We start from the raw sequence: 23,438 nt of genomic DNA, 5'->3' as shown, positions 1-23,438 counted from the left end.
TGATATTTTAAAGTCCCGGTTTATCTCTGCTCCTGTTCTCTCTATTCCAGATCCGGCTGCTCAATTTATTGTGGAGGTGGATGCTTCGGATGTCGGGGTAGGCGCCGTTTTGTCTCAGCGGTCTGCTAAGGATGGCAAGGTGCATCCCTGTGCCTTCTTCTCCCATCGGTTAAACCCAGCAGAGCGAAATTATGACATAGGCAATCGGGAGCTGCTGGCGGTCAGACTGGCTTTGGGTGAGTGGCGTCACTGGTTAGAGGGGACCTCGGAGCCCTTCCTGGTCTGGACGGATCATAAGAACCTCGAATACATCCGTTCAGCCAGGAGGTTATCTTCTCGTCAGGCTCGTTGGGCGCTCTTCTTTGACAGATTTAACTTCACCCTCTCGTACCGGCCCGGTTCCAAGAATACTAAGCCCGATGCTCTCTCTCGTTTGTTCGAAAGTCCCGGTTCCGCAGGGGACGAAACCATCCTCCCGGAGGGGCGGGTGGTGGGTGCCTTGCGCTGGGGAATAGAACAACGGGTGAGACGGGCCGGCCGGGAGGGGGAAGTGCCAGAAGGGTGCCCAGCGGGTCGATTGTGGGTTCCGAATGCGCTTCGCTCCGAGGTCATCCGGTGGGGTCACGAGTCCAAGTTTGTTTGCCATCCGGGGGTTCGGAGAACGTTGGCTACCGTACGTCAGCGTTTTTGGTGGCCCTCTATGGGCCCCGATGTCAGACAGTTTGTGTTAGCCTGTCAGGTTTGTGCCCGTAATAAGGCCTCTCATCAAGCCCCTATTGGTCTGCTTAAACCACTACCCATTCCCTCTCGTCCTTGGTCACATATCGCCATCGATTTTGTAACCAATTTGCCTAGTTCTAAGGGAAACACTGTAGTTTTGACCATTGTCGACCGCTTCTCCAAGGCGGCTCACTTTGTCCCTTTGCCCAAGTTGCCCACTGCCAAGGAAACTGCCCAGGTTATGATCGAACACGTCTTTCGCTTACATGGTCTGCCCACAGACGTTGTTTCAGATAGGGGTCCTCAGTTTATTTCTCGTTTCTGGCAGGAATTTTGTAGACAAATAGGCTCCACAGCTAGCTTGTCTTCAGGGTATCATCCTCAGACCAACGGGCAATGTGAACGGGCTAACCAAGATTTAGGTAGAGCTCTCCGCTGTCTGACATCGCAATATCCGAGCTCCTGGTGCCAACAGTTACCCTGGGTTGAATACGCCCATAATTCTCTCCCTGTTTCTTCCCTTAACATGTCCCCTTTTGAGGCGTCCATGGGGTTTCAGCCCCCTTTATTCCCATCACAGGAACCCGATGCGGTGGTTCCGTCTGCGCTGGCTTTTGTCCGTCGTTGCAAACGCACCTGGAGAAAGGCTAGATTTTCATTACGTCAGATTTCCAGACGAACCAAAGCCGCGGCCGACCGTCACCGTAGAACTGCGCCCCGTTTTATCTGTGGGCAGAAAGTATGGCTTTCGTCCAAGGATTTACCTCTCCGTGAGCCTTCTCGCAAATTGGCTCCACGATTCCTTGGGCCATACAGCATTGTTAAGGTCATTAATCCCGTGACGGTCAGGCTCAGATTGCCCCCAGCACTCGGTCGGGTTCATCCAGTTTTTCATGTGTCCAAACTGAAGCCTGTGTATTTTTCCCACCTTAACCCTGTTCCCTCTGCCCCCACCCCTCCCACCCCTCAGCTTATAGATGGTGCCCCTGTGTATTCTGTTAGGTCTTTACTGGATATGCGTCGCCGGGGTAGGGGATTTCAATATCTCGTTGACTGGGAGGGATATGGTCCGGAGGAGAGGTTTTGGGTACCGGCCCGGGACATCCTGGACCCTGGGCTGATAGAGGATCTCCGCCGGCGACGGGGTGAGCCTCCTCATGGACCGCCCGGTGGCGGTCGTGGGGGGGGGAGTCCTGTCATGAATTCGGTCTTATTGGCCGCTTTGTCTTTGTTTCACCATGTGTTGTGTTGTGTTTATGTTTTGACAGCTCCACACGTGCGCGCCTTCCACCTGGTGACCTCATTATCTCCGACTCTTCTCACCGGCGTCCCACACCTGATCCATATTAATTGCCCATCCGGTTTGATTTAAATTCCCCTCGTTTCCTCTGTTCTTTGCAAGTTCGTCTTTGTATGTTCATGCCCGCTAGCCTGGCTAGTTCTAGTCCTGTCGTGTCGAGTACCTGTGTGTAGTTTTGTCTGGATTATTTACCGTGCTCTCTGCTGCCTTATCTCTTCAGATTCCTCGCCCCGCTGTCAGTCTCTCCCGAGTGGTGTGTTCCCCGCCTAGCCTCTGTTAATACTCTGTCTGCGGATTCTCTGAGCGCCCGACTACATCTAGCGCTGTCCAGCTGCAGTGCGCTCTGCGCGTAATCCTGCATAAGACTCGGACGCCTGCTGTGCGCTGTCCAGCACTTTCTCTGCTGAAGACTCAGACCGCCTCTCTCTCTCTCTCCTGCTGTGCCCCGCCTGGAACTCTCTCTCTGCCCTGTGTCGGGTTGTTTCGAGTGTGGACGGAAGGTGGATGTCCTACAGCCCTGCTGGGTTTCCCACTTCGAGTGCTTGCCTGTACCTGACGACACAGAGTGTTTTTCCATACACATTCACATTTTACATGAAGACATAGAGTGTTATCTCCTATACATACCTGATTATTGTGTGACTCATTAAAGAACCTCTGCATTGGGATTCCTGACTTTTGTGGTTCCTGACATACATACACTAAATGTGCCGTCAATAACTTACACTGGCCTGTATGTACTACACACTTACCATTTACATACAAATTGTAAGTACTGTAGTGTTTGTTATTAGTTATACTATATGCACACTATAAGTACCTGTTATTAACCCACGCTTGCCTACTAAGTACTAAATACTTATATTGTACATTCATTTGTAAATACAATAGTGTTTCTTGTTAATTTTAGTATATATATATATTATAAGTGTGTATCTGGTATTACCCAGTACTTATCTAGATTATGTATTACCGGTAAGTACAGTAATGATACCATTTAATTACAATGTAGATACTCAAAACTAAGTACCACACATTTGTCTGTAAGTACAACATATTTACCATATATGGTAATAATGTCAGTGATTCTTAGGAATTTGGATAAAAGTTAGTTAAATTACAAAATCTGAAGGTTTATCATTATAGACCAAGGTCTTGGCTGTTCAGCAATTTACCGGTGCAACCTCCCCTGTTCGTATTTTTTTTTTCATAAAATAGGCGTTTTTCCAGTTATTACTCATACAACATTTACTTTAAGCCTAAATAGAAAAAGTAATGATTTTTTTTATTTAATAAACATATTTTTGTATTAAGAGAAACTATTAATTTAATAACTCAACAGCACTGAAGAAACATATTGTAAGCATATTCATTTAAAACAAATAAAACTCTGTCTGACGATTGGCCTCATTATTCCAAAATGTATACCACTCAATAGTCTAGTAGCCAACGAGGTGAACCCGGAAATGTTTAGTACACCAAAGTTTGATTGCAGAAATGTGAAGTATGGGTCCCCAGCATACAGAAACTACTGGATGCTAATTTGCATATGCTGAGCAATTTGCAAAATTTGCATAATTAGCAATATTAGCTTAATCGTCCATTTTGACCACATATTTTGCACTGAATGGCCAATTTCTACAATATGTGAGTGGTTTTAGAGGATGCTGATTTCAATTCTGGCATTTTCAGATGTCAAAGAGCTAATTTTATTACAAATTTTGATTACTTTCAGTCATAATTTTAGATTATTTTATGGAAACTAAAATAATCTAACATTTTTAGAATAATGAGTGCTCTTGTGAATGTTGATGCATTGCTTAAGGGCTGTAGTGATGCTGAATCCCAGTCCTGACACTTTTAAAGATTCAAAATTGCTTTTTGGATAAACAATGAATCTTTGTTAGGCTTAATGTTATGCATTTCTGGATGAAAAAGCAATGTGGTATTTGACATAACTTGGATCCTGCAACTGTATGATACATACTAACGGGTTAGCTTTTTAAGACACCCAATGAGATGACATCACATAAGCACATCACCATGTCTGATAAACAAACTATTTACAAATATACACTATAGACATGCCATACCAGACAGGTCTCGCAAGTCATTAATGCAACAGCCGAATGGCATAATGGTTGCCCAGGTTGGTCCCCAAGTCGCAAGATCCATCGGGGACCCAACTAAAACTTCGCCAGATGCAAGAGTTAAAACTAAGTCTAGGCAACCCGGGTCAGCCCAAGTCTAACCAAGAGGGCCTTACCTCCACACCAGACAAAGCACACATTGGCTACCACCTTCAGGCAAACTGCTATGCCTCACTTTAAAAGGCAGCCTTATCATCTTTACTATCCTCTTCTGTTCTGTCATCATCTTCTCCAGACCCTTCATCCCTTTCTTTGTGTTCTTGGTCATCATTGCTTTTGCAGGAACAATAACTGGTACAGGCCAGACCTGCAGCTGCATAGCTGCACTTTGCTGATGTACAAGGTTTCAACCCGGCTTTGCAACCACAGCTGACAACATCTATCAAAGCAGGAGAAGCAACTGGACTTTAATCCTGGGTGGGCATAATCAGTTCCTCTCCTTCCTTTAAACCCATCTTCTTGTCCCAGGCCGGTCAACTGATTTCCATAGCAGCACCTGTAGGTAGGCACGTCTTCCATGAAGGCACATATTACACTCTGTAGGAGGTAGTGCTTTCAGTGCTGGGGGACTTTTGCGCTTTCTGTAAAGTTCATACCGGGCTCCATCCAAGGTTACAAAGTTCCTCTGATTGTAAAGAGCCAGAAAGAAAGCCCTTGTTGCTTTTGTGATCTGTAAATCTGTGCCTTCTGCCTCTCCAATACAGTGGGGAAGCTTACCAGGTATGACTCTCATGGCCTAGAGTGCAGACACCTTTCCCTTCCCGACACGATATGAGGTCATATCACATCCCGAAAGAGCATGCATGGCCATTGTCAATTGGTTTACTAGCAGTTGCACTTGAGTAAATAGATATCTTCCTGAAAGCATTGTAACACTTGGAGTGATACTGAGCATCAGGTGCAGGTAGGCCATTCACCCGTAGCTTCACAACTTCTGCCCAATCATCCTGCCGTTCATGAATCAGTTCACTGAGCTTTGGAACAATGGATCCACAGAGAAATTAAAGAATAGGTTGAGGAGGAGGGAGAGGAAGAGGAGGAGTAGGAGGGAAAGTAGGAGGACGCGGTGAAGGAGGAAGAAGAGGACATGGTGAAGAAATAGGTAGAGGAGGAGGAGGGAGAGGAAGAGGGAGAGGAGGCGGCAGAAGAGGAGGGAAAGGAGGAGGACGTCGTGAAAGAGTAGGAAGAGGACATGGTGAAGGAGGAGGAAGAGGAGGAGGACGTGGTGAAAGAGGAGGAGGGAGACGAAGGGCAGGGTGACAAGCAGTCTCAGATGAAATTCGAGCCACTCTAACTGCCCATGTCCTTGTCCATGGTATGACTATGAGAGAGGCTGAGCAACGAGTAAAGCCTAATTTGAGTCACTTCACTGTTGCCTCCATCTTCAGAGCCTTCAGGGAGGAAAACAGATAGATGTACTTACAGTAAGACTGCTCTGTACAGTAACTTAAGTGTGCATACACTGTTGGACTATGCTACTGGAATAAAGAAATGCTTCAAATTGCCTTGCATACAGATAGACATATTAGTAGATGAATGCCAGGGGTGGACCATATTTTAGCCTCGCTGTTTGGCTAAGACCAATATAGCCTGTGATGTGGATGAGATTCTCTGGCCTGACCCAAAACAAAGACGGGATGTTGAGGCAGAGTATTTTTTTATATACAGTTGTGCTGTGTAGCACATGAATGAATAAAAATGTGCTAATGCATACATTGATTGTGTCTTTTTTGGTCATGTGAAAAGGTTTTTGAGGAGGAGAACAACAAGCAACTTACCAGTTTTGGATATATTGTTTTGAATTTATTGCACCAGTGTGTAATACTATGTTGTAGTGTGTGTGTGTTTTTGAAAGCTTGTGTGTGAAGTCTGAGGAAAAAGTTGGGTTTTTCAGTAAGAGTGAATGGTTTTAAGTGTACAGCTTCATTTTGACGTGAAAATATGATGTTTGGAGTATTGGGTGAGATGTTATGGAATTGTGTTTACTGTTTTGAGAATATGAGGCATAGTTTCAAGAAATGTGTTTAAGCAACCGAGAAATACTGTAAGCCGATATAACCTAAAATTTGTCCGAAATTAATAAAAAATGTGTCTTAATTAATCCAAATCTGTTATAGAATTACCATTTCGAAATCTGAAAATGCCAGAAATGAAATCAGCATCCTCTAAAACCTCTAAAACCACTCACTTATTGTAGAAATTGGCCATACAGAGCAAAATATGTGGCCAAAATGGACAATTAAGCTAATATAGCTAAATATGCAAATTATGCAAATTGCTCAACATATGCAAATTAGCATCCGGCAGTTTCTGTATGTTGGGGACCCATACTTCACATTCATGCAATAAAACTTTGGTGTACTCAAGATTTCCGGGTTCATAATGGGGCTCTATGGGCTGGCTACTAGACTACAAGTCAATGGCGTCTTGCTTAAACTTCATGTAAATATTTGGTCCAAAAAATAACAATCCTGAGCACTGTGATAAACAAATATCAAATCATAACTTCCTAAAATACATAAAACCTGGCAGAAAATACAGAAAACCTGACGGTGGTGACATCTGACGGTGGTGACAAAAACCTAATATAGATAAAAAAAATAGATGAGTTGTTCACATTAGCCATCTTGTTTCCCCTCTGTTGCTAGCTACTTCAGACCTCTTCTTAAAAATGATACATTTATTACATAATCTAATCTAATATTTTTTTTACAAAGATGACAGTGTTGTTATGGTTGTTACAGTAGCAGGGTCCAAAAATATGAAGAAGTTTAAGAGAAAATAGCAAACATGCAGGAGCTTGAGTGATCTTGAAGCATGCAGTAGACCTGAAAGTTTGAAAATGGGGTCCTCAGGAATGCAGTTGACCCTGTAGTTGTCTGATTTTATTGCTTTTTATAAATATCTGACGGTGGTGACGAATATGTGGGACACATTTTGAGCAATCACAAGATAATAGTAAATATTGTTCAAAACTCACTGTTTGTAGTTTTTAATACATATTACAATGTACCCTTTCATGTGGTAAATATATTATTCAATTCAATTATTACTTTAGGCTTTTTTAATCAAGTTGAAATGATTATCTCTTAACCGAGGACAGCTGATTTTGTAGGCAATGAGCCAGCATATAATCATTCAATTAATAAAAAATAAAAATAAACCTATAAAAGAACCTTACATATGTGCAAAGGACCCCCTGATTATAACATTGATTCTTTTTCTTCATGAAAATTGTATTAATTTCAAACAGAATTAGCACTTTTTGCCATGTTTTTGCCAAAGTTTCAAGAATCAGTGATGTATATGGTACAGGTGGAAATTAGCTCTTGATCTAAAACCTGGTACTATGCATCTCTCTCCTTTAGGTTAATGTTTATTGTACGCTGTCCCTGTTTCTCTAAATAAATACATTTCAATGTACAAGGTAAATAGGCTACACGCAGCACCGCCGCTTCCACCACGCGCTGTGCTCAGTGGCGTGTTTACCCACCACGCAAACCACGCAATTGCGTGGGGCCTCACGGGCTTGGGGGGCCCCCTACTGGCCACAAGGTGTGCGAAAGTATGTCACGTTTATTCAGACCCGGATCTAAGGTATGGATAAAGCACGCCCCAGCGAGAGATGTGCGAGTATGCACGTAGAATAATATTTGCGCTCATCCTCGCGAGGGCACATATAGGCTACTTAATGAGTGAAACTCTACGGGAAAGCGCACCTCTGCTCAGCGCGCACAAATGTGACCACACAAGTGCTGGAATGAGCGCTCGCTCGACTCTCTCTGTGCGTTCGTAACTGCACAACATTCACTCGATGGTCAAGTTTACTTTAAAGACTTTGGGCTTCACACCTGTGATTGGTGGTTTGGTTTGATGACACGCATCTTTTGTTCCACACTCGTACAGGTATAAACATGATAAAGACACCACGCAGCGGTTTTAATCACGTCAAAAATAGACAACAAATCATATTCTGTATCTCATCATTGTCATTAAAATACATTTGCAATATGAACACAAGAGTTTAATGTGAATCCCATCCATAAATTCAAGCAATAACCAACTTACAATGTTGTTTGCTGGTGTTAATTTTTGTCTCATCCTGCTCCTGTGTCTGCCCCTTTCCTGCCCAGAGACCCTGCCTTGTTCCCCATTGTGCCTCCTGTCCTCCCGTCCTTAAACTTGCCTCAGTCTGCCCCTACTGGACCCACCTCTCCCACTAAAACCTCCAAGCCTGCCCGGACTCCGCGTCCCAAGCCCTCTACTGGACCCAAGACCCCTTGCCCACCCAGTTCTACCCTGCCTGGACTGTCCCCCCAGAACTTTCTTGTGCCCCCGCCCCTCCTCCCATGGATGTTGTTTTTGTTATGTAACCCCAATCCTCTCGTAGTATATTTTTGTCTGCCTTTGTGTTTATTTGCCATGTTTTGTTGGTTTGTGTCTGTTTGTCTGTCTGTCTGTCGTGTCTAGTGTTCCCCTGAGGAACGCCTGGTAGGCGTTCCTTAAGGGGAGGGTTCTGTCATGGTTCTGCCCTCTTGTCCTTGTTTTAGTATTAGTCATGAGGCAGAATCATGACAGGCCCATGTTTTGTGTGAAAGCACTGGCCTTGTTAATTTAGCCATGTGCTTTCTGTCTCGTCTCCTTACCCCGCCCACTTGTTTCCTCATTAATTATCCCATTATTGTTTTATTCATGTCACCTGTTCCCCTCTTGATTTGCTCCCCTATTTAATGCCCTTGTGTTTGCTGTCTTGTGCGGATTCGTTTTGTTCATACCTGTTCTCACATGTGTGAATTCAAGTCTAGAGTATTTTGTCAAGTTAATGTTTCCATTTGTATATCCAAGTCTAGTTCCAGTTTGTTTAGTAAAGTCTTGTTAATTTAGTCATAGTCTTGTTTTACCCCCTCGTGGGTCTTTTGTTTTGTTTGTCTTGTTTAATAAAGTTTCTGATTTTATCTACGCCTGCGCCTGGGTTCGTCTCCTGTTCCTCACATTAATAAGTTCAGTTTGTTAGATCAGTATGAATCTTAATCTAATGCTTCCTCTTTTTCCTCATTTAGTTTTTTTTAGTAAGATTTCAGACACTGAAGTTACAGTTTTAATAACATTGTTTAAAATACATCCTATAATACATTTGCAAGCAAAAGATATATCTGAGAGGGGCGTGAAACATTTTTTTAAACCAAGAATTTTTGTCATACCAAACTAACAATTAAGTATTGTTTTAAGCAGCGTAAAACAAAATAAACCAGGTTTATATATCTCACTTAATTCTATATACAGAATATTATTGTTGTGCAATTCAAATGAAAAACCTTGGGCAATGCTGGGGCATGGGGGCCCCGATTCTTGGACTTTGCAAAGGGCCACCAAAATGGTAAACATGCCACTGGCTGTGCGTAGGCCACCAAGTTCTTAGGGGGCACCAAAAATAGCTTAAAGAGCACCAATTATGCTAATAAATTGGCACGTTAGCACGTTATTGCAATATCCCATAGTACATACATGTTATTAAAACTTGAACTAATGCATTGTGAGTCTTATAAATTGCTTACATACCTCACCGATTTCCCACTGTCTGGAAAACGCTCTGTTTAGTTCCTGTCTCCGCCTCCCAAAATGTCTAGTGTAATCGGATTGGTCAGATGACTACTCAACTGTTATTGGTCAGCTGGGTTCGGCGTGTGTTTGAAAGGTTACGCCCCTGACTACGCGTGGGTTGACACAGATTCTGACTGAGAGTCATAGCCTCAGAGGCATCGTAAACAAGCGCTATATTTCTCTATAAACGATGGTGTCTGTACTGCCTTACCACTTCGAGCTCGATCCAGAGAGTTCAGAAGGCCGTTACGATATAAACGATCTCCGTCAATGAATGCGATTGGATTTAACTTTTTTAGGTGTCCTTAGCTCTGCCAGAATGCTAAACGAAGACGAAAATGTGTTGCAAAGACATCCAAAAGGTAATTATAACGTACTACATAACTATATGGAAACACCAAATGTAGCACATAGAAAGTATTTGTTGAAATGATTATAAAACGATTTCACTTGGTAATTTCTACATTATTTTACTCTAGTAAAATTTATTATAAAAGACTGCTTACATACTGTATTGCTGTGCAAACTATATGGAAACACCAAATGTAGCACATAGAAAGTATTTGTTGAAATGATTATAAAACGATTTCACTTGGTAATTTCTACATTATTTTACTATAGTAAACTTAATTATAAAATACTGCTTACATACTATTTTACTGTGCAAACTATATGGAAACACCAAATGTAGCACATATAAAGTATTTGTTGAAATGATTATAAAACGATTTCACTTGGTAATTTCTACATTATTTTACTATAGTAAACTTAATTATAAAATACTGCTTACATACTATTTTACTGTGCAAACTATATGGAAACACCAAATGTAGCACAAAGAAAGTATTAATTGAAATGAATGTTAGTTCTACATTATTTTACTATGGTAAACTTTATTATGAAAGACTGTGCTATGTTTTTACTTACTAGGTTTTAAGGAGAATGCAACAGGTTCCAGGGCCTCTTACCTGCGTGATTCATCATCCAGGTTTTGCACAAATTGTCTAAATCCCTACACACAGAACATTTATTGTACCGACTATAAGCCTTTGAGGCGCAGGACTAGAGTAAGTTTTATTACATTTTTAAACCAATAACACTAAAGTATTATTAGTAACAAAGTACCCAAAAGAACAAAAGATGTAACTTTAAAGAAAATATAGTAGTCAGTCAAAAGTTTATTTATTACAAATATATATTTAAATGTTAAACAATATACAAATAAACATACTTTAGTAACCATATTGTGCTCTTCTTTCAAAAATTGTTCAATTCACTTCTTACAGCTATCTATTCAGATAAATGGCATATCAAAGCTTTGTCAGCTGGTGCTATCTAAGATGACACTATAAGGTTATCATCATGTCGTGTGTTGTTCTCCAGATACGCTTGGAGCTTCCTGATCGGAATGTTGGCTTCCGACGACCCCTGCACTGAAGATGGCATGCAATCACGTCCTCCTTTGAAGGTCTCTCAAACTGTGATGCCAGGTCCATTGGAATCGGGGTTTCCTTCAGCTTATCTTCAAATACCTCAGCAAACACAAGCCTGATCACATCATCCACATAACTGTACAAATATTGCAGTCAATAAATCTTTTGTTTTGATCATTTATTTCCCTGCTTCATACATTAAGTTTTTAATTATGAATGTATTTGAAAGAAAACATTACTGCTTACGGTATGTCATTTGTGTTTTGGGAACATAGCCTTGTACTTTCCCTCTCCTGCTTTTGTTACGGCTTGGTGACATTGTAATGGATGGCTGCAAGGTACAACCTGTAAAAATATAAGCAAGCATAAATTTATTGTAAAAGTAAATACTACTTTATTTAACAGTTACTAAAATACTTAAATACCTGCATAGCATTCCAATAAATGAGAAAATCAAATTAAACATGATGTCCTCTGTGGAAGTCCATAAAGTGCTATTTTGCCCTCGCATCTAAAGAGACAGCGTCTACTCGAGAGATTTAATCGCTTAAACAATGAAACAAGAGTTTGCAAACAGAGTCGAGGCAGGGACTCACAACCTCCGCCATTTTAGCTCTCTTCTGACTCAGCGCTCCCCACCCCCGTCTTTGAGGGCGTACCCAAGCAAAGCAGAGAGGGCTGAACTATGATAATGTTGGTCTTATCTACGTCACCAATCCCAGGAAGTAAACTGTTGCCTACAATCCGAGTGTTTTTTGTAGTCCTCGAAGGTTAGAGACGATAACTCGTGTCATCGTTTTCTTTGAGGTATGTACTTTTTGAATATCGTTAGCATGTACTAATACACACTTACACACAAAAGGATGTTTAAAAACATGTATCCCATAATAGGTGCTCTTTAATGAAAAAAATTATAATGCTGATTTTTTTAAATTAGCATATAGAAATATTATTAGGCACTTTTTAGCCATATATATGTAACAAAAAGGGGGAACAAGATTATTTAATTGCTCTAGTCTAGAAAGTATGCCCCCACGCCCTGGATGGTCTGTGCCGGTATATTTGCGCAGGTGCCTGACGATGACAGACAGTAGGCAACTTTTATAGAAATGTCCCGACAAAACAGCAGGAGTCAGGATCTGAGAAAAGAAAGAAGAAGAAACTGTGCAGTGCACATATGCACATATGCTAACAATTCCTGTTAATATATATATATATATATATATATATATATATATATATATATATCAGTGGGGAACCTTCAGGGCCTTCTACGCCTTCAGAGAAGGCCTTAAAAAATTTATAAAAAGATTTTTTATAAATAAATAATAAATAATATAGTATTCAATAAAAATATGTTTTTACATTTTTAAATTTCTATTTAATTCAATTTAATACAATACATGTAATATATTTTCTCTCATCTATGTTCTAACGTTAAGCTTACTGTCAGGTTCATGTCATGAAAACATCTAATCCAATCAGAATCGTCTGTCTCTATTAAGGCCCGGTTATCTGGCTCATTCATTGGTTAGGACTTCATGAATCCCAGGGAAGGCCAAGCTATGTGTTTTGGTGTGGAGAGTGACGGGCAAATTGACCAATCACGTTTTGATTTCAAGTGGGCGGGTAAAAAACAAAGCATTGTAAGCCTTCATGAAGTCCTAAGCATGCAACAAACTGGATGCGAGCTGCCGTAAAACACCAAAAACGAAGATCATAGACCGTTAATATTAATACAGTCTAATGGCCCGAAACTCTGCGGTGAGAGTGGTTGAGGTAATTGGCGGAAAACGTGATTGACGTTGTGGCTAGCTTGATAGGGGTGAGGTAAAAACGAAATTACTTAAGCGCGTACTCGTGAAGAGCACTGCCGGGAGAAGCGCGTGCAGAGGAGAGTGACGCGAACACGAGAAAAATAATGGGTTTAATTATACTTTTACTTCCTGACAGTTTCACTTGTTACGTGAGGATAGTAATGACTGACAGACGACGCCGAATTACATACAATATAATTTCCTAACTAAATCTGAGAGAATGCGAAAACATACAAATATTTTTTTTCCACCATATACCCGATGGGCAGGGCGGAGATACATTTTTCGACATGAATTCGCAATAGCCCCGGGACCTCGGGGCTCGGGTTAGCGATTTTGCGAGCCCTGGATATCTTAACAACAGTTATAAGCCACAAGGAGGTGCACTGAGAACGCTGGGTGGTATATTTCCCCTTATGAAAAGACTAACAAGGTATCCTACAGCTAAATATATATTTCCAAAAAATTAAAAAATAAATTAAAGAACATAATTTAAGCTTGTTAAATGCAAATTTACAGAGCCCCTGTCATTACAGAGCAGCAGAGTCTGTATTTGTGTTTATCAGTTAGATTAAAGTAATTTTAAACTTTAAAACTGCATTTAAAGGCAGACAATGCCCATTCTGTAATTTAACTTTGCGTGCTTAGAATTTCAACACGTTCATTGTATGATTTAACGAAATACGAATAGCCTAGTATTATGGATGGAGAGGCATTTGCACTTCATTGCATATTTTGAAGGCCCAGCTGAAGTACCCACGGTTCGCCACTGATATATATATATATATATATATATATATATATATGTATATATATATATATATATATATATATATATATATATTATTAATAATTATGAACTGTTGAATCTTCCCTGATTTGTTAAAAGTTGCTTTGATGGTCCAAATTTGCAAATAAAAATGATGTAGGGTTTATTAAGTGACATCTTCTTCTACACAGTTGTTCTTAAATTTTGAAACTTCAGGCATTCAGGATGTTGCTATTGTACTATAGCATTTACTATTTTTACCATTTTTAAGAAGTCTTTACATTTTCCACCACTGTTTCCATCTCTGTGTTGGCCTTTCATAAGTGATGCTAATGATTCTAAAACTAAAGCCATCTGTCTCTTTGGGACTCTCTTTGGCCTTTTGGCCACTGGGACTTCATTAGTGTCTAAACGTTTAATTAAACCTTTAGGTCTATTTATTTTGGCCCACTGGTCCATGTGATGGACAGAATGCTTTCTTTGGATGGCCAGGGGACCAAATTAAGAGGTCAAAACAATATAATGACTTGTAAATGATGTGTTTAAGTTACATCATCAGGTGTTACATTCAATATATGAAAAGTTTGTTCAATTTTTGTTGAGTGTCCAGTAATAATAATGATAATACATTTTGTTTATAGGTGCCTTTCATGGCACTCAAGGACACCTTACAACAAATAAATATAGAAAACAGTCATAAAATACAAAACCGTCAAATCACATTAGTCAAGACATGCAGAATAAAACATTAATAATAGGCCTGCTTAAAAAGATTTAAAAATGGGCAGAGTGTCACTAGTTTGAATATCCTGTGGAAGCTTGTTCCATAAAAAAGGAGCAGCGTTGCTAAACATTAGCGGACCCACAGAAAACAGGCGCACACATGGTACTGCTAGGGACCGAGAAGATTCAGATCTTAATGAATGAGAGGGAGTATATCTTTCATAGAGATCAGCAATGTAAGTCGGCGCCAGGTTATAAAGTGCCTTAAATGCCAGGAGTAAGATTTTAAACTCAATACGCTCCTTAACAGAAAGCCAGTGCAGATGTTGGTTCAAATGAACCATCAAAACATATGTGGTCGCTTCGAGTAATGATTCTAGCTGCTGAGTTTTGAACAAGTTGCAGCCGGTTCAGTGATTTGTGCGGGAGACCATAAAAAAGAGCATTACAATAGTCCAAGCGAGAGGTGACAAGAGCATGGACCAAAATAGCAGTACTCTTTGTAGAAAGGGCAGCACGCAGCAAATTTATATTTTGAATATGATATTACGCAGTTTGAGTGATTTTGTTTAGATGGGCTTCAAATGATAGAGTGTTATCAAACATGACCCCCAAGTTCGTAACATAATTTGAAGGAACAATTGTAGAACCATCAATACACATAGAAAAACCACTGGCCTTATTAAGATTGTTTTTTGTACCAACAAGAATTTCAGCAATTAATTAAACTTAGTGGAGGGAGATTGGCAGCAGGTTTGGAGGATAGATAAAGCTGGTTGTCATCAGCATAACAATGGAAGTGGATTCTGTTTCCGAAAAATAATGCCAAGCTGTAGCAGATAAATGATAAAAAGTAACGGACCCAAAACTGAGCCCTGCGGAACACCAGTAGTAATAAGGGGGTTGATTTAAATTTACCTAACTGAACATTGTGGGTTCAATTAGCCAGATAAGAAGTAAACCAAGCCAGAGGAATATCATTGATTCCAATTGACTGTAGTTGACATAAAAGGAGGTCATGCGATATAGTGTCGAATGCCGATGTTAAATCTAAAAGAATTAATAAAGAAAGAAGCCCAGAGTCAGAACCTACCAGGAGATCAGTAGAGATCCTGACAAGTGCAGTCTCCGTGCTGTGCATGGTACGAAATCCTGATTGAAATTCCTCATATAAGTTGTTAAAGGACAAGTTCGGTATTTTAGACTTAAAGCCCTGTTTTCAGATTGTTTATGGTGAAATAGAATGGTTTTGACTGAAATTTCGACATTTTCGGGTGCCCTGAGAATTTTCGCGTGTTTGTGTTTCAGCTCAGACCTCTACAATGGGTTTAATGGTGCACTGGAACAATCCTTCCTAAAATGCATTAAACTTTCGTTTACAAAGACGTGAAACTCACCGAGTGGTCAGGGGTGTTCACTGGTATGCTCACACAAAAATCGCTCCAAAAGACGCATTCCAACAGGTTTTATCGTAGTTTTTACCAGCTCCATGGACTTGTATTAGATTGTGAGGTACGGTATTACTCCGCGCCGGGAACTTTGTTTCTATTCTTGCAATTGGCAAAGGCGGATTAGCGCCACCACCTGGGCTGGAGTGTTTATTATTCAAGCTCTAAGCGGAAGAATGTACGGGTGTGAGGCGTTTGGGAAAATAGGTCCACAAGTTAACAACGAATGCTAAAATAGCTGTTGGAAAGCATCTTTTGCAGCGATTTTTGTGTGAGCATATCAGTGAACACCCCTGACCACTCGGTGAGTTTCACGTCTTTGTAAACGAAAGTTTAATGCATTTTAGGAAGGATTGTTCCAGTGCACCATTAAACCCATTGTAGAGGTCTGAGCTGAAACACAAACACGCGAAAATTCTCAGGACAGCCGCAAATGTCGAAATTTCAGTCAAAACCATTCTATTTCACCATAAACAATCTGAAAACAGGGCTTTAAGTCTAAAATACCGAACTTGTCCTTTAACAGATAAGTAATCATGAATCTGAGCCGCAATGACACGTTCTAAAAATTTTGACAAAAATGGTAGGTTAGAAATTGGCCTGAAGTTATTGAAATCAGTAGGATATGCACCTGGCTTCTTGAGTAAAGGAGATATTAATGCATTTTTAAGAGATTGAGGAACAACACTAAATATAAGAGATGAATGAATAATCGCAGTGATGTGAGGAAAAAGAACTGGAAGACAGGCTTTAAAGGACAAGTACGGTATTTTACACTTAAAGCCCTGTTTTCAGATTGTTTATGATGAAATAGAACGGTTTTGACTGAAATTTGGACATATGATGCTGGCCCGAGAATTTTCGTGTGTTTCTTGTATCAGCTCCCACCTCTATAATGGCTTTATAGGTGCACAGGCACAATCCTTCCTAAAATGCATTAAACTTTTATTTACAAAGACGTGAAACTCACCGAGTGGTCAGGGGTGTTCACTGATATGCTCACACAAAAATCGCTGCAAAAGACGCATTCCAACAGGTTTTATTGTAGTTTTATCCAACTCCATTGACTTGTATTAGATGTGCTGTGAGGTACGGTATTACTCCGTGCCGGTGGAATTTTGTTTTTATTCTTGCAATTGGCAAAGGCGGATTATCGCCACCAACTGGGCCGGAGTGTTTATTATTCAAGCTCTCAACGGAAGAATATACGGGTGTGAGGCGTTAAAAAAAATAGGTCCACAAGTTTACAACGAATGCTAAAACACCTGTTGGAAAGCATCGTTTGCAGCGATTTTTGTGTGAGCATATCAGTGAAGACCCCTGACCACTCGGTGAGTTTCACGTCTTTGTAAACAAAGTTTAATGCATTTTAGGAAGGATTGTTCCAGTGCACCTATAGACCCATTGTAAAGGTGGGAGGTGAAAAACAAACATCCGAAAATTCTCGGGGCAGTTGCATATGTCGAAATTTCAGTCCAAACCATTCTATTTCATCATAAACAATCTGAAAACAGGGCTTTAAGTGTGAAATACCGTACTTGTCCTTTAACTAAATGTGTCGGCAAAGGATCTAAACAACAGGTAGTTGATTTGGATTTATTAATCACAGAAATAACCTCATATGATGTGGGAAGTCGAAAAGAAGAAAAAGTAGTGCCAAGTGACTGTTCAAGCCTATCAAAGGGAAGATCAGCTGAAAAATCTGAAACTAACAAAGACTGATAAATGTTATCAATTTTGTTAGTGAAATAAGCCAAAAAATGCATCACATTGTTCAGCTGAATGTATGTTGTTGTATGGAATGGGAAGGCTTTACAATTGTATTCATTACAGAAAAAAAGTGTTTTAGAATTATCTTTATTGGATGAGATCAAATTAGAGTAGTAATCAGATTTGACTGTGGCAATAGCAGTTTTATAGAGGAGCATATGGTCAGTATATAACTGTTTATGAACAAGTTTAGACCTGGAATATAATTGCTCCAAGTGACGACCTTGGGCTTTTAACTTACACAGGTCAGTAGTGTTCCAAGGTGCTGAATTAACAAAAGAAACAGACCTAGTTTTAAAAGGTGCATGAATATCAAATACAGCATTAAACGCTTCATTGTAATGACATACCAGTTCATCAGAGGTGAAAAAACAGTAAGTATTAAGTCAGAGATAGTAATATTAGGTGGTATAAAACCTGAACAACAAACTAGGTCAAGTATATGACCTTTTAAATGGGTAGGATTTTCAACATACTGTTGTATGTCGAACTGTCCAGGCAAAATAGAAAATCCCTTACACAAGTACAATTTTCATTGTCAACATGGATATTGAAATCACCAGTTAAAATCACGTTGACCGATAGAGAACTAATGTGGTTTAAAAAGTTTGAGAAATCATTTAAAAAGTTAGGATTTGCCTTTGGAGGACGGTAAACAGTCCAGTATGCTGTCTTTTATTTAAGTGACATACTGTAGTCAATATCATCATTACATAAACTGTTCATATTTCAAAATTGTTTATGCCGTGATTTCATTGTTTGAAGTTTAGATCTCACACCAAAAGGTAAAAATTCACTACTCAGCTAGGTTTGTCAACAATTATGTTAAACTAGGCCAGGGTAATGATTCAGAACGCAGCAGCAATAGTGGTCTTCAATGAGCCAAAGAGGGCGCACGTCACTTCTCTCTTTGTCAAGTTACACTGGCTTCCTATAGCACCTCGCATCAAATTTAAGGCTCTGCTCCTGGCCTTTAAAACCACCACTGGGTCAGCACCACCTTACCTTCACTTACTTATAGAGCAGGGTTCACCAACAGAGGCGCACCTTGTCAACAGGCAAGGCAGGCAACTGCTTGGAGCCCCGAGCCACTAGAGGGCCCCCGAGTTTGTTTCTCGGATGGCCAGCTACACCCAGTAGATGAACATAGATACTCAACATGACTGCATATCAAAATTCCGATTGGATGGAATGTTGATTGACATTGGCTTAGCCCAGACAAAATCCAACCCAGGTGCATAACTTGCCAGTTTCGAAAATGAACGTAGCGAATGGGTGACGTTGTATCGTTCAGTCATGCTGTCGCAGTGGATCCGTACGGATCACGATCACGGTTTGGCTTGCGATTGCCAGATTAATACGCAAATTTAAATAGGAAAAGTTTATCATTTGCACGTGTTTCAAAGCTTGCAAATGCTAACACTCAAGTGATTTAAAACAATTTAACCGCAAAAAGGCGCTAAAGTGAGCAGCCTCGTACCCACATGCGGTTTAATGTGTCCGGTCCAGCTCCAGTCAGGCACATGCCCAAGTGTAAATCTCAAGTTTAAATTTTAGCAGTTAACTAGTGCAATCCTTTACAAAGACAATCGCGGCAAAAATGGATCTATATGCAATGTAGTTACCAATTTACGCTTGTAAAAGCAACAAAGCAGTCGCAATGACGCGTACACGCACATATTCATGTCCGTGCGCGTCTTTGCGTTCATTCGCGCACAACCGCATTCAAAAGACGCCACGCGAGTGAGTTAGCTTATGAAAACATGACGAGACTAAAGGAAGTTTCTAAATAACAATGCAAATCCTATTTTGACTCGATCATTATTGGTTCATGTAGATGGACATCAGTAATGTTTTGTGCACTGCAGGGAAAGGAAAGCAGAAAGGCGAGATGATAAGTTTAAGGGAGGTAAGACAAACTACATCCTCACCCTGTCAGGTCTCAAACATTATCAAACAAATCTCTGGAAAACCTCTTGTCAAGTCTATAGAATTGCATTGTTGCTGAGAAAATCAACAGATGTATGTGTTATACTGTTCTGTATTTTCAGATATGAAATTAATATTTAGTTTACTAATATTTAACTCTAGGACACTAACTTACATAACAGTTAGCAGTAACTTTACTGAGATTATTTAGTATAGCAGTCATAAAATGACTGGTTTCTTAAAACATTCTTGTAAAAATAAGTTATTAATCATTGCTATCATTGTATAATGTAGAAAATATTTCTCTGCTGTCATTATTTCCAAACATGTTATGCCATTTATGCATCCAAACATGTTAATAATGTTAGGTATGATGAAGATTACACTTGTATATATGTATCTTTCGCAGTAACTGTTGCACTGTAGAATAGTGGGTTAAGCAAAGGACATTGTATAGAAGTTTTGCACACTTCTTGCACACAGGGATTTTTCTGCTTGGGGCCCCCATAGACCCTAGAATCGCCTCTGTTCACCAAATGGCGGACCCCGGTCCGAATCCGGACCGCAAGATGCATCGATCCGGACCGCTAAATCCTTGTGATGCAATGAAATGAATAAAAAGCAAATACTTCTTAACGTTATTTTAAAATCCTTTTTATATCAGGCACTTAAAGGCAGCTCAGTAGCGCTATTTGGGTCCTACACCGACCCAGGTTTGAGTGCTGCGCGCCGACACGAACAATCAGACAGATGTGCAGTGAAGAGAGCAGAGAAGCGGCACACGCTAATACAACTTTCAATGACTGAAAAACAATGGCATTCTCATAAATTATGAAAGTTGGTGCTGAAAACTTCTTTTTTGAGGTGGGTGGAAAAATACGCATTTATTCTTCCTCATTTGCTCGGAGTCTGTTGCGGTTGTCAAAAGTGGTAACATTAAATGCTATTACGAAACTTAACATAGACACTTTAAGAAACTTACCCTCAGCAGTACGAGGTAAGGGTGTGAAAAATAAATGAACTAAAAGCCCAGTATGAGCGACCCACACGGGTCCTCACTCACTTACTCACCACCCAACAACGAGCCTATGAGTGTTCACTGAAAATACAGTGGATTTTAGTAAAGCAACAAGCCCGTTACAGAGGGGGAAATAGTGCATGGAGGCTGCGTGAAACATTTTTAGATGGAAAAGAAAGACATGAAGTTAGGAAAATAATATTTAAAATGTTAGCTGGAAAGGAGAAAGCAATTTCTCCCACTAAAGTTCTCAGGCAGATTAATGTATGCAAGTTAACATAATTGTAAATGCGATTTTTTTTAAACTAGGAAGATTATGCTTCCATCTTTAAGTTAAATTCAGTTTAACAGGATTTATTTCATTTGAGCTTATTTACATTTTTATGGACTTAAAGGAACAATACAAATTAAGAGAGAAAATCCATATGAATTAAGAGAGATTAGTCAGTATACATGATAACATTACATTTTGTTCAATAAAAGCAAATACTTACACTAATTTCTTTAGTCTCGCGAAAGACCGTCAATTTATGTTTTTACGTGCAGTACATAATTGTCCAGACCTTGGCTTGGAGGAGAGTTCATTTACTGGACCTCAAGCTATTTTAATTGAAGACCCCTGTTATAGAGCCTTATGTATCCTCTCGATCCCTGCGCTCTGCCACCGAGCAATGGCTTGTGGTGCCATCTCAAAAAGGGAAAAAAAAATCACTAGCGCGTGCCTTCTCAGGAGCTGTTCCACAACTGCGGAATGATCTGCTGACACTGTAGCTGTCTTTAAGACTCGGCTAAAAACCCATCTCTTCCGCCAATACCTCACTTCCTAACAACGGACTTACTATCTTTCTTTAGTTACCCTTCTCTTTATCTCTTTCCAGTGGCGGCTGGTGGTAAAAAAAATTGTGGGAGCGCATACAAACTTGAAATTAAACTTTTACTGTGGTAATGCAGGTCTGTAAATAGCCGTTTATCAGGTGATAAATATCTTTACTGCTTAGCTTAAATGCTGAAAATGTTACTGTTGAAGTCAACTAAATCATGAAAAAAATGTACCATGAATGTGTAAATCTAAGTATAATGTGGGTTTATTATCAGTAATTAACTAATCATGGTAATCACCCCCCCACACACACACACATAAACACACCAGAGTTTGTATTAGACTATTTCATTTGAAAATCCCGACAGTCAATTATCCGTCATGTTTTAATGATAAGAATTGTATTCTTTCACCTGTTCATTTCTAATCATGAACTTGCAAGACGAGTTTTCAAGTTTAAATGTGTTTATTTTGTGAAGAGAACATATGATGAACAGAGATTACTTTACATTTAACATCACATGAAGCAGATTAATGAATTATTTTTTCTTGCAGTGACAGACAGCTCGAGGCGATAAAACACACAAACTTTGTGCTGAACAGGCAAATATGAACAAATCAAATCACAAAATACTATTGCAATTGAAATAGCAACAGGCATGTAAAAATCTGAATTAAATTAAATACTGTGTATCTGAAACCATCTTGTGTAATAAACGCATGAAGGCAGATAAATGTAGCCTCTTGTCATTAGATTTTGTGTTTTTACCTCAGATAGACAACTCAGTTTTACTTCTGTTATGGAGATTGATCACGTGCTCTAACATTACGCTTCGGTTAACGCGATCAGATAAATGCAGACTCTTGTCATTAGATTTTGTGTTTTTACCTCAGATAGACAACGCAGTTTTACTTCTGTTCTGGAGATTGATCACGTGCTCTAACATTACGCTTCGGTTAACGCGATCTGACACACACACACACACGCACAGACACACACACAGGCACGCACACACACACACACACACACACACACAGTAAAGTTGCCTAATCACACAGACCAGTTGCAACAAAGTTGACTAAGCCACGGAAAATACCGGATTATCTGAGCATCATGTCCACGCAAAGGCAGCTCAAATGCAGCAAAAAATTTCACCCAGTATATCACGTAGAGTTATAAACATCAGCACAAAATTTCACCCAGTATATCACCCAGACTTATAAACAGCAAACAGGGAAATAATAAAAAGCATTTGACTAGCATCCAGTTAACGTTAGCCAACTCCGTTTGCCATCCCTTACAAAAATTAACCATGGTTTTATTGTGGTAAAAGTGTAGTAACCATGTTTTTTTGGTCTATTGATTACTATCAGCAAAACCATGGTTTTACTACACTAACTATGGTTTAATTATGGTTTTTGAAAACCATGATTGTCAAAACCATGGTTATTTTGTAGTTACTATGGTTTTACTACAGTAACCATGGTTTTTTGTTTTAACTGTAGTAAAACCATGGTTAATTTTCGTAAGGGATAAGTCCTGGAAAAGCATGTAAACTCGACCATGATCATTTCCTGCTGCTCAATCTGGTCCAAGCTCCCTAATCCTTTATTTATTCTTCAACTGAACGTCTTGTAAAGGGTGATTTTGTAAATATAAAATCATATTTTCTTTTACCTCAAGGTATTTTACTTGCTCTCACTGATCAGTACTGTATCTAGCAGTTACATGGAAATCTGCAGTGCGGTTATGAGACTCTGAAAACGATCCAATCACATGAGGTCAAAGACATAAAAACTATTCTTATTCGCTGACAACATAAGTGGGAGGATTTGGGGCGCACAGTCCTGCGCCCCAGGGCAGATCAGAAACCAGCCAATTAGAGCTCCGCCTCAGGTCACATGTTTTTACCCTTTTTACTAACCTACATAGACATAAG

At 39.8% G+C, this 23,438-nt stretch overlaps 2 long non-coding RNA genes across 2 annotated transcripts; one reads left to right on the top strand and one right to left on the bottom strand.

The window, feature by feature from the left end:
• The first annotated feature begins 9,928 nt into the window (after window positions 1–9,928).
• LOC135770571 (uncharacterized) lies at window positions 9,929–11,294 on the top strand. Its single transcript, XR_010542700.2, has 3 exons — window positions 9,929–10,133; window positions 10,702–10,838; window positions 11,155–11,294. It is a non-coding gene; the product is annotated as an uncharacterized lncRNA (long non-coding RNA).
• On the bottom strand, window positions 11,200–11,659 carry LOC135770573 (uncharacterized). The gene is made up of 3 exons (XR_010542701.1): window positions 11,630–11,659; window positions 11,451–11,549; window positions 11,200–11,340 (listed from the first exon to the last, which is right to left on the bottom strand). It is a non-coding gene; the product is annotated as an uncharacterized lncRNA (long non-coding RNA).
• Between the last annotated feature and the right edge of the window lie 11,779 nt (window positions 11,660–23,438).

The sequence above is a fragment of the Paramisgurnus dabryanus genome, chromosome 8 (assembly GCF_030506205.2).
Source record: "Paramisgurnus dabryanus chromosome 8, PD_genome_1.1, whole genome shotgun sequence".
NCBI lineage: Eukaryota > Metazoa > Chordata > Actinopteri > Cypriniformes > Cobitidae > Paramisgurnus > Paramisgurnus dabryanus.
The sequence above is the reverse complement of the archived record's forward strand: the minus strand, read 5'-3'. Positions and strand labels throughout refer to the sequence as shown.